Here is an 18,149-nt window from a genome sequence, read left to right on the forward strand (position 1 = left end):
GGGGAATAGGGGAAAGATGTTCTTGAACATAGCCTTTTGACTCTCTCTATGGAGAGATAGCAGTAGGTTTGTTGAAGGTATATTCATTCTGGGAATTCCCATGGACTGGATCTCCTTGAAGTTCAGTCTAGGGAGGGGTATTTACTTTAAGACTTCCATGGATCTCTGATCTCATTAATAGAAATGCTCCTTCCAGCTATGCAAATAAATGGCAACCCATGCATACCCTCTCATCCTATGGGACCCTTGTCTGTGTCAATCAATCAGTGAGGGTGTCTTCCCATCAATCACAGCTCAAAGAGAAGGACACTGGATTTGGAGCTGGAGGACTTCTTTTTCTTTCATTTGCTACGTGTGACCTTTGGTAAGTAGCATAATGTCTCTGTACCTCAGCTTCCTCATGTATAAAATAAAAGGACTGGGCTAGATGACTTCTAAGGCCCCTTTCAGCTCTCCTTACAAATTTCATTCCTCATTAGAATGTAAGCCCGAATGCTTATGCCTTTCTTTGTATTCTGAGTGCTTAGGGATACATCATCTATTGACTGTCAGACTGGTTCTAGGGGTTGTCCTAAAGGCAGAAAATTGAGGCATACAGCTGGTAAGTGTTTACTCTGTAGACAAGCCAGGTTGGGCAATGGATTGAGTACTAGCTTTAGAATCAGGAAGATCTGAGTTCAAATGTGGCCTGAGGAAGTTAAAAGTATTCTGTATCATTTAGTAACTGATTCTATTCTGGAATTGACCCTATTCTGTATTGCTAACCCATTTTGTCAAACTATCTTTCTCTTTTTGAGTTAAACTCATCAATGCAGTTTTCCCTCAGAGTTAGTTTAAAGGTGTAGTTGAAAAGAAAAGTTATTATTCATGATGTTAACTCCTGAGACATCTGCTGGCTGTCTATAAGCCCCAACCAGCTTAACCTGGTGCCATACCCCAAAAGACAAGTCATCTGTCCTTGCCTGTCCTTGCGTAATTAGGGGAGTTTGATCTCCCTCAGTGAGACAACAAACCCGGTAGTTCAAATCTCCTAGCCAAGATTATAAGAGACAGAGGAGTGCCATATAACAAATAACATTCCTTAATTGTCAGAGAGGGGCATGATTAACCACATCTGAATGCCAACCCACGTTTCTCAATATAGCCAATAGTAATATTTCTCAACAACCTAGACCCCCTCCATTTGTGCCTGTCAATAAAGAAAGTTCCTCCCTTCTCAATGAAGTTGCTGGCTTTATCGAGGTAGCTAGTCTGATCTACTTTGTTAGCAGTTTTACTAGTTACAGTTAATAAACTGATTTTGCTCAGATTGCGTACCTCAGGTACCTTTGCGTACCTCAGTGTACCTCGGTACAACAAGCCTCAGACCATAACTGCATAGCACAGGACAAGCCATTTGCCTGCTATATGCCTCAGTTTTGTTAACTGTGAAATGGTGATAACAATAGCACCGACCTCCTAAGGTTGTTTTGAGGATCTAATAGTCGGTGCTTTTTTTGAGACATATTTTGTTATTGAATCATTTCGGTTGTGTCTGTCTCTTTGTGAGCCCATTTGGAATTTTCTTGGCAAAGAAAATGGAATTTCCTCCTCCAGCTCATTTGACAGATGAGGAAACTGAGGCAAATAGGGTTAAATAACTTGCCCAGGACCACATAGCCAGTAAGTGTCTGAGCTCAGAACTGAACTTAGGAAAATGAGTCTTCCTGATTCCAGGCCTGGCCCAGCATTCTATTCATCCTGTTGTGGCTAGCTGTCCCATACAGACATTGGATCTCTCCATTTCAGCTTTGGGTGATACACAATTTTAATTCCTTGGAGGCTGAGGAATTCCATGACTTCCAGCCATACAATGTAACCAGAAGAATATTGATGCTACAAAGATGGGGTCTTGTTTCCTGCTGAAGTTTGAGGACATTTAGAATCCTGGTATTTGGAACATTGTCTCCCTAGATTTATTGTAGAATCTTGAATTTAGAGCCAGAAGAGACTTTAGATGCGTTACTTCTGAACTTATCTTCTGTTTGCCTCTGGAAGAGAGAATGAAGCTGATGACTTTGTGGAACTGCCTCACTTGAGTCCAATTCATGCTCAAGTTAAGATATCACCCTATTAGTCCTCTTTAAAAAGAAGGACAATCAGCTGCGTTCCCTCTATTTGCCGATGTGCTTTGTAAATGTTCCACCTACCACAGCTTGTATGTGCCTGTTTTTGTTTAATGTATCCCTCATTAGGATTTGAGCTGCTTGAGGGTGGGGAACCTGCTTTTGCCTTTCTTTGTATCTCCAGTGCTTAGCATGGTCCTGTCATGTATTTAATAATTGCTTGTTGACTCACTGATTAATTAGTCTCCTTGCATCCAATCTTTCCCCTCTCCTGCGTAGAGCTGCCAAATTGACAATCCTCAAGTGTAGCCTGATCATTCTACTTCCTTATTCACAAAGCTTCAGTGGTTCCCTGTTGCTTTTAGGATAAAATACAAATTTTTCTGTTTGTATTTAAAGCCTTTTGCAAGGGAAAAGGATAGGGCACTGGATTCCATCTCAGAAAGACTTGGGTTTAATATCTTGCCTTAGGTACATTCTAGCTGTGTGACCCTGGGCATGTCTTCTACCCTTTTGCTCTTTATTTCTTCATCTGTAAAAAAAAAAGATGGTTGGCCTCAAGGGCCAACAAGATCCTTTTCAGCTCTAAATCTATGCATAGTGAAGGTCTATGGGATTTTATACACTTAGATTCTATTGTGTTCTTTCAGGATTGTTCAAGTAGTTTCTCCATGAGGAATGTATGACACCTTCCAAAGATCTGAGAAACATGAGGAGTGTCAGAGAAGGTATATTATAACCTAGCATGTTCTTCTTTTAGTCTTGGGGCCTAAAGGGGAGCCCCTAGCTGGGAAGTTCTGACAAAGATGTTTGAATAAGCTCTTCCCAACTAGTACAAAGCCATGGTCAAGAGCTGGTCCTGATAAACTTTTACTCATCTTCCTCTGTTTCTTTTGCAGAGATTCATCAAAAGCACAGCAAGGTCATCCTAATTTTGAATCTGAGATGCTCAATCATTAGATTTCAGAGTTTGAAGAGACCTTAGAGCAAGGGTGGGTAACCTGAGGCCTTAAGGTCACATATGATCTTCTAAATCCTTCAGTGTGGTCTTTTTGACTGAATCCCTGTCTTAAAGGATCATTAGGCCACTGACTGGGTAGTTTTTGCCTTGGTGTGCTCGGTAAAATAGAGATATTGCTTAGTCAATTAAATTGTCCAAGTAAGAGTGCAGGAAGAATATTTAACCTAACTAAGAAAAAAGATGGTGCAGTGCACAGAGTCTTGGGTTTGTGGAGTCAGGAAGACAGATCTTCCTGAGTTCAACTTTGACCTTGATAATATTTAATATAGATTTTGAACTTTAATAAGGGCCAAAGTTTGAATTAAGAAGAGCCTGGACCTAATAGTCCCCTTTGTTTAACTTAGAGGACACCTTTTGATGTCAGGCAAACAAATGGGACCTCCTTACCAGACCCTTCTTCTGGCATCTTAGTGATAAGGAAAAACACAGATACCTTGAGTTGTAACTTCAGCTTTGTCAACTCTGTTAAGATGCCACAACTTCAAAGTCCTATTTAGGACAGGATGTCTGTAATTTGGGTGATGGGACTTTTTCCTTATCTTAAATCACAAAGGCATGCTGTGGAAAGAAGATGCCCTTAGCCTGGGATCATAAAACCCAACTGATGCCACTTTGTTTACTCCTGTCTCATGGTAAAATGTATATAAGCCAGAATATATCTGTATTGGGTAGCCAGAACATCTTTCTGGCGCCATAATGCATTATGTTACCGTTTTCTTTAATAGGGAATTGATTAATTAATTAATTAAATCATAAAATGTATGCATTTAGCCTGTTGCCTTTTCTTTAACCAAGTTTTCAGGTCAACAGTTATGGCGCCCAAACGTGGATTGGAACTGAGGAACAGGATGGACATTTCCTCATCTCACCAATGCCAGGACTCCGGCGCCAATAGGAACTATTTTTCCTAGAGTCCGGTGCCTTGACGGGGTCGGGATAAGTCCTTCTATTTCCCAGCTTCCAAAGAACTCTCACTTTAAATTCCCTTTAAAGGAAACTCTGGGGACCAGAGACCAAGTCGTGTTAAATCCCTCTGTATTACTTAGCTCTCCTCTGGCAATCGATCTCAGGAAACTTAGTACAGGTATTGCTAGCACTAGTGTCAATCAACTAAAGATAGCCCTAAATTATGTTGGCCACCACAGGGCTCTTTTGGACTGGTCAAAGTTACTTTATCTTACAACCAAATTAAGTTTAAAGGACAACAAAACAACTAGCCAGCAGTGAGAATGTTTCATCCTGGGCTTGCTTTCTTGGCTGAGCGAGAACAAAAGACAGGTAGCCTCTTCCCTGTAAGGCTGGGAGCTGCTTCAGCACCTAGCCGTATCCTGGCAAAAATCCTTTCTTCTTCAAGGGCTCCAGTCTGTCCTTCCCTTCACTCCCTCCACCCTATTCCTTTCCCCTTTCCTCCCTCCCCTTCCCCTTGAAGGCCTCTGATCTGGGGAAACTGATGGCACCTAGATGCAATCTTTCCCCCTAGCCTTCCCCTACCTTAGACCTGAGGAAGGCAGCCTCTGTTCAAGCCTCTGTTGCCTCCCTCCTCCCCATTCCCCCTCCCCACTTTCCTTTAGGGACTCTGATCTTGAAGAGGACAGTTACAATCCACCTAAGAACTAGAGGCCTGAACCTATTCCCACAGGGCCTGTTCCTTTAAGACAGTCAGAAACTTTGGGGCACCAAGGCTCCCAACCCCTCCAACGACCACAGGGGTGCTCTGAGCAAAGGCTGTAGGATTCCCCTTTACTATCAGGTCTTGAATTCTTGCAATCCTCTTTTCTCAGAATAATAATGGCCAATTCATGATGGGGATTTCTAACAAGCTTCTAATTGCCTTCTCTCTCTGGGTTGTTTTTTTTGTGAGCTACATTTGTATTTGCCCTGCTGTCAATTTGTCTGTCGGTGTATGTCCCTGTCCACATCATGTGTGTTGTGAATGTGTCTGTTATCTTGAAAGATTTAAATGCAAGCAGCTGGACTTCAAGGGCTGCAGCTAGGGAAATAAACAAACAAAATTTTAACACTTTTCCTTGTTGTTCTGGTCTGGCCAACCTGGAATTACAATGGAAAGTTAGATCATCTTAGGTAAAATCATTTTAGCAGATTTGTATGTTGAGAGATTAATCATAAAACATTTCAGGAACTGATCATTTGAAATAACTCCTAAGATTGTGGGTAGCCCACCTTTCTAGGTAAAGCTTGGAAATGCCACCTAGGTCCTAGACATTCTGCCCACCCTGTCCCAGCAGCTGCATATCGCCTTAGGGGCTCAGTAAATTCTGCTGTTGTGGGGGGGGGGTTGGGGGAGATGGATGAATCAGGCCTATTTCAAGCATTCGCTAAGTTCTGCCTATAAAAATCACCACTGGGACATCAGTTTCTCTGCTCTTGGTAAGCTTCACTTCTCTGTTCCAGTTGCAAAAAGTATTTTATCTCTGTTTGACTCATTTTCTGATTTGTAAAAGCAAGAATAATTATGACAGTTGTTATGGGATCAAAATGATAAAATGATTGCAAAATGCTTAACACAATGACTGGTATATGTTGCACACAAAGCTGTTTCTCTCTCTAATGCAATTGTTAACTTTGAAGTGGTTTTAATTGCTAAAAGTAATAAGATCAATAATTTCTGAAAATGCAAATTGTACCATCTGCAGTTATTGTTGTATTAAAACTGTATTTCTAGGACTGTATTTCTGGATTTCTCTTAGACTATAAAGACAAAACAATTTTTAATCTTAATTCTGTTGAACCTAAGAGGTGTTGGGAAAATTGTGTAAAACCGGGTGAGGAGCCAAGATGGCAGAGTAGAAAGACACACATATGCTAGCTCCAAACCCACAGCCCATAAATTACCTGTAAAGAAGAACTCCCAACAAATTCTGGAGCAGCAGAAGCCACAGAACAATGGAGTGGAGGAGATTTCTGTTCCAGAGAGCCCTGAAAAACTGACCCAAAGGGTCCGTAGTGCACTGGACCAGGAGCAGAGCCCAGCCCTGCCTTGGCTGTGTGGCACCAAGAGGAGCAGATCCGAGTAGGCTTCAGGGACAGAATCTCCAGCAGCCTCGCAGGTCCCTCCACCTACAGGTGACAAGGGTTGGTGAGAGAGCCTTTTTGGGTGTCTGAGAGGGGAGTGGGGTGTCCCTGTGGCTTGGGCCCCCTCTGGGAGGCAGCAGAGGGGGCAGTGGTGGACAGGGGCTCCCAAAGCAGGCAGGAGCTCAGATCCATTGTTGAAGGTCTCTGCATAAACCCCCTGAGGGAACTGAGCCCTGTGTGGCCCTGCCCCCACCTGAGCAGCTGAACTTAATCTCTTGCTGAATAGCAGCCCTGCCCCGCCGCTGAAAGCCCTGAGGCTGGGAAGCAGCATTTGAATCTCAGCCCCTAAGTGATAGCTGGGTGGATCTGGAGGCGTGGTGGGTGTGAAAAGGAAGCTCAGAAGTCAAGTCACTGGCTGGGAAAATGCCCAGAAAAGGGAAGAAAAGTAAGACCATAGAAGGTTACTTTCTTGGTGAACAGATATCTCCTCCCTTCCTTTCTGATGAGGAAGAACAATGCTTACCTTCAGGGAAAGATGTAGAAATCAAGGCTTCTGTATCCGACATATCCAAAAGAAATATTCCATGGGCTCAGGCCATGGAAGAGCTCAAAAAGGATTTTGAAAATCAAGTTAGGGAGGTGGAGGAAAAACTGGGAAGAGAAATGAGAGAGATGCAAGAAAAGCATGAAAAGCAGGTCAACACCTTGCTAAAGGAGACCCAAAAAAATGCTGAAGAAAATAACACCTTGAAAAATAGGCTAACTCAATTGGCAAAAGAGGTTCAAAAAGCCAATGAGGAGAAGAATGCTTTCAAAAGCATAATTAACCAAATGGAAAATGAGGTTCAAAAGCTTGCTGAAGAAAATAGTTCTTTTAAAATTAGAATGGAACAGATGGAGGCTAATAACTTTATGAGAAACCAAGAAATTACAAAACAAAACCAAAAGAATGAAAAAATAGAAGATAATGTGAAATATCTCATTGGAAACACAACTGACCTGGAAAATAGGTCCAAGAGAGACAATTTAAAAATTATGGGACTACCTGAAAGCCATGATCAAAAAAAGAGCTTAGACATCATCTTTCATGAAATTATCAAGGAAAACTACCCTGATATTCTAGAACCAGAGGGCAAAATAAGTATTCAAGGAATCCACCAATCACTACCTGAAAGAGATCCAAAAAGAGAAACTCCTAGGAATATTGTGGCCAAATTCCAGAGTTCCCTGGTCAAGGAGAAAATATTGCAATCAGCTAGAAAGAAACAATTCAAGTATTGTGGGAATACAATCAGGATAACACAAGATTTAGCAGTTTCTACAAAGGGATCGAAGGGTATGGAATAGGATGTTTCAGAAATCAAAGGAACTAGGACTAAAACCAAGAATCACCTACCCAGCAAAACTGACTATAAAACTTCAGGGGAAAAAATGGTCTTTCAATGAAATAGAGGACTTTCAAGCATTCTTGATGAAAAGACCAGAGCTGAAAAGAAAATTTGACTTTCAAACACAAGAATGAAGAGAAGCATGAAAAGGTAAACAGCAAAGAGAAGTCATAAGTGACTTACTAAAGTTGAACTGTTTACATTCCTACATGGAAAGAAAATATTTGTAACTCTTGAAACTTTTCATTTATCTGGGTAGTGGGGGGATTACACACACACACACACACACACACACACACACACACACACAGCACAGAGTGAATTGAATAGGATGGGATCATATCTTACAAAAATGAAATCAAGCAGTGAGAGAGAAATATATTGGGAGGAGAAAGGGAGAAATGGAATGGGGCAAATTATCTCATAAAAGAGGCAAGCATAAGACTTTTTAGTAGAGGGAAAAAGAGGGGAGGTGAGAGAAAAACATGAAGTTTACTCTCATCACATTCGACTAAAGGAAGGAATAAAATGCACACTCATTTTGGTGTGAAAACCTATCTTACAATACAGGAAAGTAGGGGAGAGGGGGTTAAGCAGGGTGGGGGGGATGATGGAAGGGAGGGCAATGGGAGGAGGGAGCAATTTGAAGTCAACACTTGGGGACGGACAGGATCCAAAGAGAGAATAGAAGCAATGGGGGGCAGGCTAGGATGGAGGGAAATATAGTTAGTCTTACACAACATGACTATTATGGAAGTCGTTTGCAAAACTACACAGATATGGCCTATATTGAATTGCTTGCCTTCCAAAGAGAATGGGTGGGGAGGGAGGGAGGAAGAGAAGTTGGAACTCAAAGTATTAGGAATAGCTGTTGAGTATTGTTTTTGCATACACCTAGGAAATAAGAAATACAGATAAAGGGGTATAGAAAGTTACCTGGCCCTACAGGACAAAAGAGAAGATGGGGACAAGGGAAGGGAGGGATGATAGAAGAGAGGGCAGATTGGTGATAGGGGCAATTAGTATGCTCAGTGTTTTGGGGTGGGGGGAGGGGACAAGTGGGGAGAAAATTTGGAACCCAAAATTTTGTGAAAATGAATGTTAAAAGTTAAATAAATTAATTAATTAAAAAAATTGTGTAAAACCCGTTATGTTACTTTATCAGTCCTGCTAACCTTGTCTTTTAATGTTTTGTAATTGTCATTTAGAAAACCAGGTATTTTCACCTTTACCTGTTAAAAAAAGTTAAAGCCTAACAATTTGGCTATCTTCTCTGAAGTTGTAGGATTGTTAACTAAGTTATTTGGGCTTACTGTTTGAATGGTGAAACCTAACATTGTTAAGTGATTCTTATGTATGGAAAGGAGGGAATGGAGTGAAAATTTTATTTAGACTCCTTCTGCCCATTCAGAACAGTCCCACAATGAAGTGAAAACTTTATTTAAATTCTTTCTGCCCATTCAGAACAGTCCTCCCATTCCTGTGGGTAAGATCATCAGCCCTAGGAAAGAAACTTGTTTTAGGTAGCTCCTAACAATGAATATGACTTGCTCAGAAGTTGTAATAGATAGAATTTTTAACAATTGGTTTTTAACATCAGGACAAGTTTTTAATTTGAGAAGGAAAGATGTTAAATGGAATCCCTTATGTGTGTGTGTCCTGGTAAATCTTTATTGCTTATTGTAACTCCATGACATTAGAAATAACTGGTATCTGGCTCTAAGTTGTGAATAGTGAGACTTGCTGTTTAAGGTAAAAGGCACTTGGGACCATAACTATTTTTGGTTTGAGTTTGAATCTGGGTATAGTTGTCTGTATTAAATCAGTATCTGAGACAAATGCCACAAGCTACTTAGAAGGAATGTGATCCTGTACTGTTAACAAGTGAAGTTTGTATCTGGAAAGGAAATACTGAGGGGATAATTCTAGACTCAGTCTAGGATGGGATCCCCCTGGCTCAGTTTCCCTATTGTGTTCCTTTACAAAGGAATGTTTCTCACCTCACTTTTCCTGAGTCTGTCTATGAACAGATACTGCATGATTGGAGAATTTCACTCCTATCTGAATTCAAAGAGAATAAAGGATGTTTTATCCTTTCATATTTGGTATGTCACATGTCCCTGCTTTTTCCTTCTATAGCAAATTTCTGTGCTCAATGACAAGTGACCAGCAAAACATGTGAGCCTTTTGTGTAATCTTACTGGGAAATCTAATATTATTTTTATCTGAATTTGGAACATGTGCAGAAATTTATGTAAACTACTTAAGATTCACCTTAAGATGTTCCCATTGTTTAAAAGGATTTTAAAAGCAGCAGTGCTTTTCTGTAAGTCAGTCACATATCTAGGAATACTGCAATAATTAAGAATTTGGTTTGTTATAATACTTTGGAAATTCATATTACTTAAGAACATTTTTGTAACAACTCAGCTTTAATGAATTCCAGTTGTAAAGGTTTATTTTGCTTAAGAAAAAAAAAAAGAGATATCAAGCATTTTAAAAGTTTCCAACTAGTTTTCTTCATAAGAGTTTAGTGAACATCAGAGTAAATTTTAAACTGTTTTTAAGAAAGGGAAATACTTTTAGAAAATGTTTTGAAAAATCATGTGTGATTCTTTGAAAGCCTACTAAAATTTCAAAAATAATATACTGTTAAATTAAGCTATTTTGATCTGAATTTGTAGTCATTCTATGGTCTAAGTCAGAGTTGAAATCTGCATTTGAACTTATTATATGTAAAATAGTTAATTCTTGAAGTATCTCATTCTTCCAGAGTGAGTACAATTAGAGAATAACAACTTGTGAAACAAAGACATAATTCTATCAGACTATAAGTTTAGTCATTAACCCCTTTGCTTTGTTTAAGCTGGAACAGGATTCCAGTACAGTTATGCTAGTAAAAAGTAATAACTTATGAGCTATCTTGTCTTATGGTTAAAATGAAAAAGCAAGTGGAATAATCTGGATAATGGGACTGAGAGATTTAGAAAGATAAATTAAGTTCTGATTGAAACTATGAAAGGTAGATAAGATTTGGGAATAAATATGGGTTATCTAAACCCCTCTTGCTCCTAGATAGTTGTTCTGGATACTTTTGTGTCAGTTTCAGATGGTTTAGAGTGTGAAGAAGAATTTTATTTGAGGGATACCAGCCAATATTTATTTGCTATATAAGACTGGAACTGCAATTTACTATTGTTTGAAGCTCTGATTACAGGAATAGTTGTCTAAGTTATCATAAAGCCAAGTGACATATGCTGCAGACTAACGGTGAATGCTTGGAAAGGTTTTGAAGATGACCTCGGACATGGCCTAGGTAGGATCTTCCTAACTCTATTTCCCAAATGTGCTATTTCCTTTCTGAAAAAGGAAATTCCCCACCTGATTACTTCTAAGCCTTGTTTTCAGCACCTGCTAACCTCACGATTATATGTCAGATAATAGCTTATTCCTGGAATCAACCAGAACTAAGGAAATCCTTTCCTTCTGTTAACATTGTCCCTCTTTTTCTTTTATAGCAAATCTTTATAATCAAGAAGTTCTGAAAGTACAATACTAAGTCTATCAAATAATAAATGGAAATTGGAGCATCTCTGAGATTAATATTATGGGGTGCACGAATGAATAGCTTATAACTTTAACTTATATTCCTGGACAAATAAATAAATATAATATAGAGATAACATCAAGGAAATGATTAGATCAGGTAATAAGACAAAGATGTAATGTGATGATTGGTTTCTAAAATTTGGATTTTGCACTCAAATTGTATAGGATAGTGGTAAATTATTTCTTCTCTGTTAAAATATCTGTCCAATAATTTAAAGGGCAGATGAGTTCATTTTATGGTTGAACCCTCCCATTTTAAAAGATTCTTATTCCAGGTAGAAGATTTAGCTAAAAACAGAAACAGCAAATAAGATTAACTGAAATTTTCTGAAATTTCAAAAATGGAGAACAAATTTTAAGTGATTGTACTAATTTATACTGTCAGAAGTATCTGGGAACTTCTAGATTTGAACCAGAAAGGCAGAATTTTCTTTTTGAACTATTCCAAGAATAAAACCTATTTTGTCTATGTCTATGTCAAAGAAAAGATATCTCGGTATCACATAACTACATGAGAAATCTGAGATTCAAAAGGTTTTGTTTAAATGAAAATTAAGAATTGGTTACTGGGATACAGGGAACTTAATGTTAGTTAACATTGGTAATTGTTTAGTTAGCACTGATTTGTATGGTTCATGTTTAAGCTTTCTTGTTTATCTTGATGACATGTAAATCTCCCTTTTTCAAAACAAGCCTATTGTGAGCCATCTAAGTTTAATTGTACCTGACTTAATGTAAAAATGCAATTTTGTGAACTAAACAACAACAAAAAAAACTTCAATGTGTTGTTTGAGCCTAGCCCTGCGTGGCTGGGAAACTAAACTACTGCCTTTAGCCATGTTAACTGTGTTGTATTGTTTCATGTCAAGTATCAAATCATATGTTTTCTGGGAGACCCTGTCAGGTTTTCTGTATAGACTCTTGGATCCATCTGTCACCTCCATTGCCCCTGCTCCTGAGTGGACCATGCCCTCCAAGTTTGAAAGGGCCTGAAGAAGATGACATCAGACAGAGACAGCTTTCCCAAGACCTACATGAAGATTTAGTTTTTCTTATCTTTGTTGGTCTACAGGCAAAGCCTTTGGCTTGTCTTTGACCAAAAGGAGGGAATGATAATATTTAATATAGATTTTGAACTTTAATAAAGGGCCAAAGTTTGAATTAAGAAGAGCCTGGACCTAATAGTCCCCTTTGTTTAACTTAGAGGACACCTTTTGATGTCAGGCAAACAAATGGGACCTCCTTACCAGACCCTTCTTCTGGCATCTTAGTGATAAGGAAAAACACAGATACCTTGAGTTGTAACTTCAGCTTTGTCAACTGTGTTGAGACACCGTAACTTCAAAGTCCTATTTAGGACAGGATGTCTGTAATTTGGGTGATGGGACTTTTTCCTTATCTTAAATCACAAAGCCATGCTATGGAAAGAAGATGCCCATAGCCTGGGATCATAAAACCCAACTGATGCCACTTTGTTTACTCCTGTCTCATGGTAAAATGTATATAAGCCAGAATATATCTGTACTGGGTAGCCAGAACATCTTTCTGGCGCCATAATGCATTATGTTACCGTTTTCTTTAATAGGGAATTGATTAATTAATTAATTAAATCATAAAATGTATGCATTTAGCCTGTTGCCTTTTCTTTAACCAAGTTTTCAGGTCAACAACCTCAGACTCTAACTAGCTGTGTAATGAAGGGCAAGTCACTTAACTCTCTATGCCTCAGTTTTCTTATCTGTAAAATGAGCTGGAGGAGGAAATGGCAAACCATCAGCCAAGAAAACCCCAAATGGAGTCATAAAGAGTTGGACATGACTGAAAAATGATTGAACAGCAAAGAATGTTTAGTACAGAAGAAAGAACCTAGGCACAAGAGTCAGATTTTAGACTTGGCCCTGTCAGTCACAGTTTGTGAGACACTAGACAGATTGAGGAGATTTAGGGGTGCTGGGGACCCCAAAATACTGACAGTCTGGGTCATGCTCAAATGAATTCGACTCAAGCCTTCTTAAAGCCAAAGAAAACAAAGTTTGTTAAAGATGCACCAAATTGGGTTGGCTCTTAAGGAGCCTAAGCATTTGTGACACTTGTGTTCACAAGCGAGCCAGATAGAATCCTAGCTAGACAGAGTCTGAGCTGGATTGAATCTGAGCCCCTTCATGGAGGCAAGGTGGAACTAAATATAGAAAAGACTATAGGAGGGATGGGGGGCAGGTCTGGTAGTCCAGGGTGATGGGAGGAGGAGTCTAGGGAAGGTCCTGAGGAGATGTCCAAGGAGGGAATCCAAGGAGGATCAAAGGCTGGAAACAGCTGGAGGCAATCAGGAGATATCAGACAATGGAGCGCCTAGGTGGGAAGCAGGTGGGACAATCAAGAGATAACAGACAATGGCCCCAGATATGAGTATGAAAAGCCAGGTTGTGTGGTGAGATTCAAGGAGAATTCAATTTGAGTTTGAAAAGTCAGGCCAAGTAGGGAGATAGAAGGAGAACTCAATTTGAGTATGAAAAGCCAGGCCAAGTGGGGAGATTCAAGGGGAGCTCAAAGGGGGTTCCCAGAGTCTGAACCTCATCAAGATGACTTCACTTTTAGGATGTAAGGTTAAGCCTGGAAGGGACTTTTGGAGACTGGTGAATTGAAGTCCCTTATTTTACAAATGAGGAAACTGAGGTACAGAGAATCAAAGTGATTTGCCCAGGGTTGCGTGGCTAGTGTCTCAGTCAGGATTTGAACTCAGATCTTCCTGACTTTATCCATTGCACCACCTATAGCTGTCCACCTCTCTGGTCCTCACTGGAAAATTTGGAGATAAGTCTAATGGGAGCCACCTACTTAATAAGTAGGTTCTCTGCTCCTCAGTACTTAGTTATTAGTTTGTATTACTTTGTGGTTTTCAAAGTTCAGTCAAATCCCATTTTTTAAAAACAAAATACTAGCTGTATGAGAAAAAAGTGACAGGTAAAGAGAGTTTAAATGACATTTCCAAGCCTTGTCAGTACTGGGGGTAGCTGTTATGAATCTGAATAAAAGGGAAAAAACAGAGGAGTACAGGCAATATTCAAATAGAATAAAATTGTTTTCAATAATATTTTTAGAAGAGAGAAGCAATTTCTTATTTTTATTCTTTTAGGAAATACATTGTGTGTGTCTGTATGTGCTCATGGCACAACTATTTACTTGACAGGAGACTTCAGTTCCAGTCTTGCTCTGACATTTGCTATTCAATCTTGGGCAAAGTACTTCCCCTCTCTGGCCCTTAATTTAATCCCATAGGAAACAAAGGGGTTGCATAGATTAAGTGCACATGGAGGGCAGTTTCAGCTTTGGCATTCTGTGATTCTATTACTGTTTGAAACAAAAACTTAGTGATGCCTCACATAACACACCTCCCCTCATTTTTTGCATCATTCCTTTCCTACTACTTCCCTTTTCTCCACAATTGAATCTTCTGATTTAGATCAGTGTTCTTCATAGACCATCCCAAGCAGGGTCAGAAGTATTCTTTGCTGAACAATTGTAGCCTGTATTGTAGCATGATCATCATGAATTCAGTTACAGCTGATGTACTTAACTCTAATTAACCAACTAAATAAAAAGTCACATTGACATAGATGGTAATTAGAGGGCTGATTATTGGCCTTATAAAAAATAATCTTTGTCTTACAAAGTACTCATGATAGCTTTTCCTTAAATGGATGGTTCCATTGCTACATTTGAATTGTGATTTGATGTATAAAAAAATCAATTTATATAATTTCTCCCTTTTCAGGAAGCACTCTTGCTGCATTAAAAATAATGCATCTAGCTCTTCATGCGGTAGGCCATATCATCCAAAAGGTCAAACAACTTGTCCAAGGTCAAGTTATTTGACCTTTTGGATCTCAGTTTCCTCAGCTGTAAAATGGGGGAGCTGAACTAAATGGCCTCTAAGAATCCTTCTGGCTTGAAATCCATCATCTTACGACACTATTAGAAGTAGCCAATTAGTGTAGTGGGCAGAGGGCTAGATCTGGGGTCAAGAAAATCTGAGTTCAAATCCAGCCTCAGATACCTACTAATTGTGTTGACCCTGGGTCAGTCACTTAGTCTCTTTTGACTCAGTTTCCTCATCAGTAAAATGGAGATAATAATAGGACCTACTTCCTAGGGTTGTTGGGGAATCAAATAAGATAATACTGTGAAGTGTTTTGTAAATCTGAAAGTGATATATAAATGCTGGGTCTTTATTATTATTGTTATGTTACTATGTGTCCTCATACATAGCCACAAAGAGTAGAGGTGAGAAGTAAGACTGTTAGCTTATGAGAGAAGTATTATTGTCCTCTCCTCCATTGTAAAATAGTTCAGTATTCTCTGTTTCTTTAAATGTTTGCTCTCCTTCCATAGGCAATTTGAAATTACATGGACTATAACACATATTCAGCAGATTTGGTAATTTTTTCAGTCATGTCTAACTCTTCCTGATTCCATTTGGAATTTTCTTGGCAAAGATACTGGAGTGGTTTGCCATTTCCTTCTTCAGCCCATTTTACAGAGTAGGAAACTGGGGCAAACAGGGTTAAAGTGACTTGGCCAGAGCCACAGAGCTAGTAAGTGCCTGAGGCTGGATTTGACCTCCTGAAGAGGAGTCTTCCTGACACCAGGCCCAGTATTCTTTTAGAAACTTCCATGAGTTGACTTTAGATTTCCCATCTACCCTTATTTCCTGCTATTCCCCAGTAGTGATATCCTGCTCTAACCACTGCATGCTAGGAAAGCATCTGCCTTATTTGCCAAATGCTTACTGAATAGGAAGCACTGTTCTAGGTGCTGGGGGAAATGCAAAGTTTAGATAAGACATAGACAAGGGGGATAACCATACCTCTAGTGTTTACCTGTTTCCAGGATGGATTGTGAGGCTCAAAAGACATCATGTATATAAAGATTTTCACAAATGTTAACATGTTGTATAATGTTATTTTACTATTATCTTATTCTCATCTTGTCTAATAAAGCTTATGTAGAAATGGTCCTGAAACAATTGTTTTTCCATATTCTTTTATATTTAATGTGCTATGGATAATTATGTAGCTAGGTTGAGAAAAATAATTGCTTCTTGTAATTGCATAAAAAAATTAGGAAAGAAGTTCGTCTTGTGTAAACTCCCTGAAAGTATCCCCCAATACTAGACATTATTAATATTTTTGGTCCAGAACTATATCATTGGCATAAGCAACCCCTTATGAAGAAATTGCCTCTATAAATGTAGGTTGCCATTTGCTCTTCAAGTAATAGTCTCTGAGTTGCCTAGAACATTAAGAGGTTAAGTGACTTGCCTAACGTCACACAGACAGACGGTGTCAGAAGTGGGACTTGAACTTGGATCTTTCTAAAATTGAATCCAGTTCTCTATCTCCTACATCATACTTTCTCATATTATTCTTATTGTTACAGCATTGGAAGGAACTGTAGATTTGGCATCGGGGGATCTTTGTTCAAGTCTTGACTTTGCCACATCCTAACTGCCAAATCACAACCTCTCTGGCCCTCTCCATTTGCATTATCTATAAAGTGAGGGGGTTTCACCCAATGACAGTAGAACCCTGGATGATTTATACTTAGAGACACATCCTAATTGAGGTATCCTTAACTAGGGACAAGTAGGAATGGAGAAAGGATGATCTATGAAGTAACTATAACATAGTATATGGGATCCTGTAATTGTGTGCTCACTCTTTCTACTGATACTATGCATATTTGTAGGAGAGTATACTTCAGGTTTATGGGAGGAATATTTAGAAGCTACTGTTCTCAGTGCCTTTGCTTTGAATTCATTGTATCTACTTCTTGATTATTAAAGATAAGCGTACCAGTGGGGGCTCATGAGCTATAGAAGTGGGGATGCAAAAGGTATCTTTGAACCTTGAGATAATTGTTGCTCTCTGTGGGAGCTAAACTATTACTCTGGGTGCAAGCTGGAGGGGTGTACCTTCAGGCTACATTTCATTATTTAAACTTCAGTAGATTTCTGTAGCTTCCAGGATCAAATACAAAATGCTTTGTTTGGTATTCAAAGCCCTTTGTAACCTAGCCCCCTCCTACCTTTCCAGTCTTCTTGCACCTTACTCCCTAACACACACTCTTTGGTCCAGTGAGACTAGCACCCTGACTTCTTCCATGCACAAGATTTTCCCTTTCTAATTTCTAAGCTTTCTCTCTGGCTGTCTCCTGTGCCTGGAACACTTTCCCTCCTCTTCTCCAACTACTGACCTCCTTGGATTCCTTTAAGTCCCAACTAAAATCCCCTCTTCTACAGGAAGCCTTCTCCAACCTTTTTTTAAAATTACACTGCCTTCCCTTTCTTAATGACCTCCTATTTTTCTTGTACATAGCTTGCTTTGCGTATATTTGTTTGCATGTTTTCTCCTCCCATTAGATTGTGAAGTCTTTGAGGCCAGGGACTATCTTTTGCTTCTTTTAGAATCTCTAGCAATTATTGAAGTGTCTGGCACATAGTATGTTCTTAATGAATGGTTATTGCTTAATTGATTGGTACTAGAAAGTGCTACTGCTCTCTCATGCACATTTCATGACATCCTGTGGTGACGTCTTCATGTGTGCCGATTGATAAATAACTGAATGAAATCAAATGACATCACTTCCCCCTCCAAGAATGATGATGATGAGGATGATAGTTTGCATTTACACAATACTTCATAAATATTATCTCATTTGAAATTCACAACAACCTAGGTAGGTAGGTACTATTTTTATCCCCATTTTATAGTCGCGGAAACTAAGGAAGGCAGAGATTGAGTTACTTTCCCAAGATCATACAACTAGTAAGTGATTGAGACTGGATTTGAACTCGACTCTTCCTGACTCTAGGTCCAGCTCCTTATCCACTCTACTACCTAGCTGCCAGATATATAAACAAAGCAAATAATTTTGTATTAAATGATTTATTTCATTAATGGCAAAACAGTAGATCCCCAGAGCAGACCAATGGAC

General features: G+C 39.2%; 1 protein-coding gene and 1 long non-coding RNA gene across 2 annotated transcripts in view; one reads left to right on the forward strand and one right to left on the reverse strand.

Annotated features, from left to right (window-relative positions):
• Positions 1–18,149, forward strand: part of LOC140528675 (uncharacterized) — a 72,983-nt gene that overhangs the window by 30,458 nt on the left and 24,376 nt on the right. The window lies entirely within an intron of this gene.
• The window catches only part of CA10 (carbonic anhydrase 10), a 718,916-nt gene that overhangs the window by 22,796 nt on the left and 677,971 nt on the right, over positions 1–18,149 (reverse strand). The window lies entirely within an intron of this gene.

This window comes from Notamacropus eugenii, chromosome 2, assembly GCF_028372415.1.
Source record: "Notamacropus eugenii isolate mMacEug1 chromosome 2, mMacEug1.pri_v2, whole genome shotgun sequence".
NCBI classification, from domain to species: Eukaryota; Metazoa; Chordata; class Mammalia; order Diprotodontia; family Macropodidae; genus Notamacropus; species Notamacropus eugenii.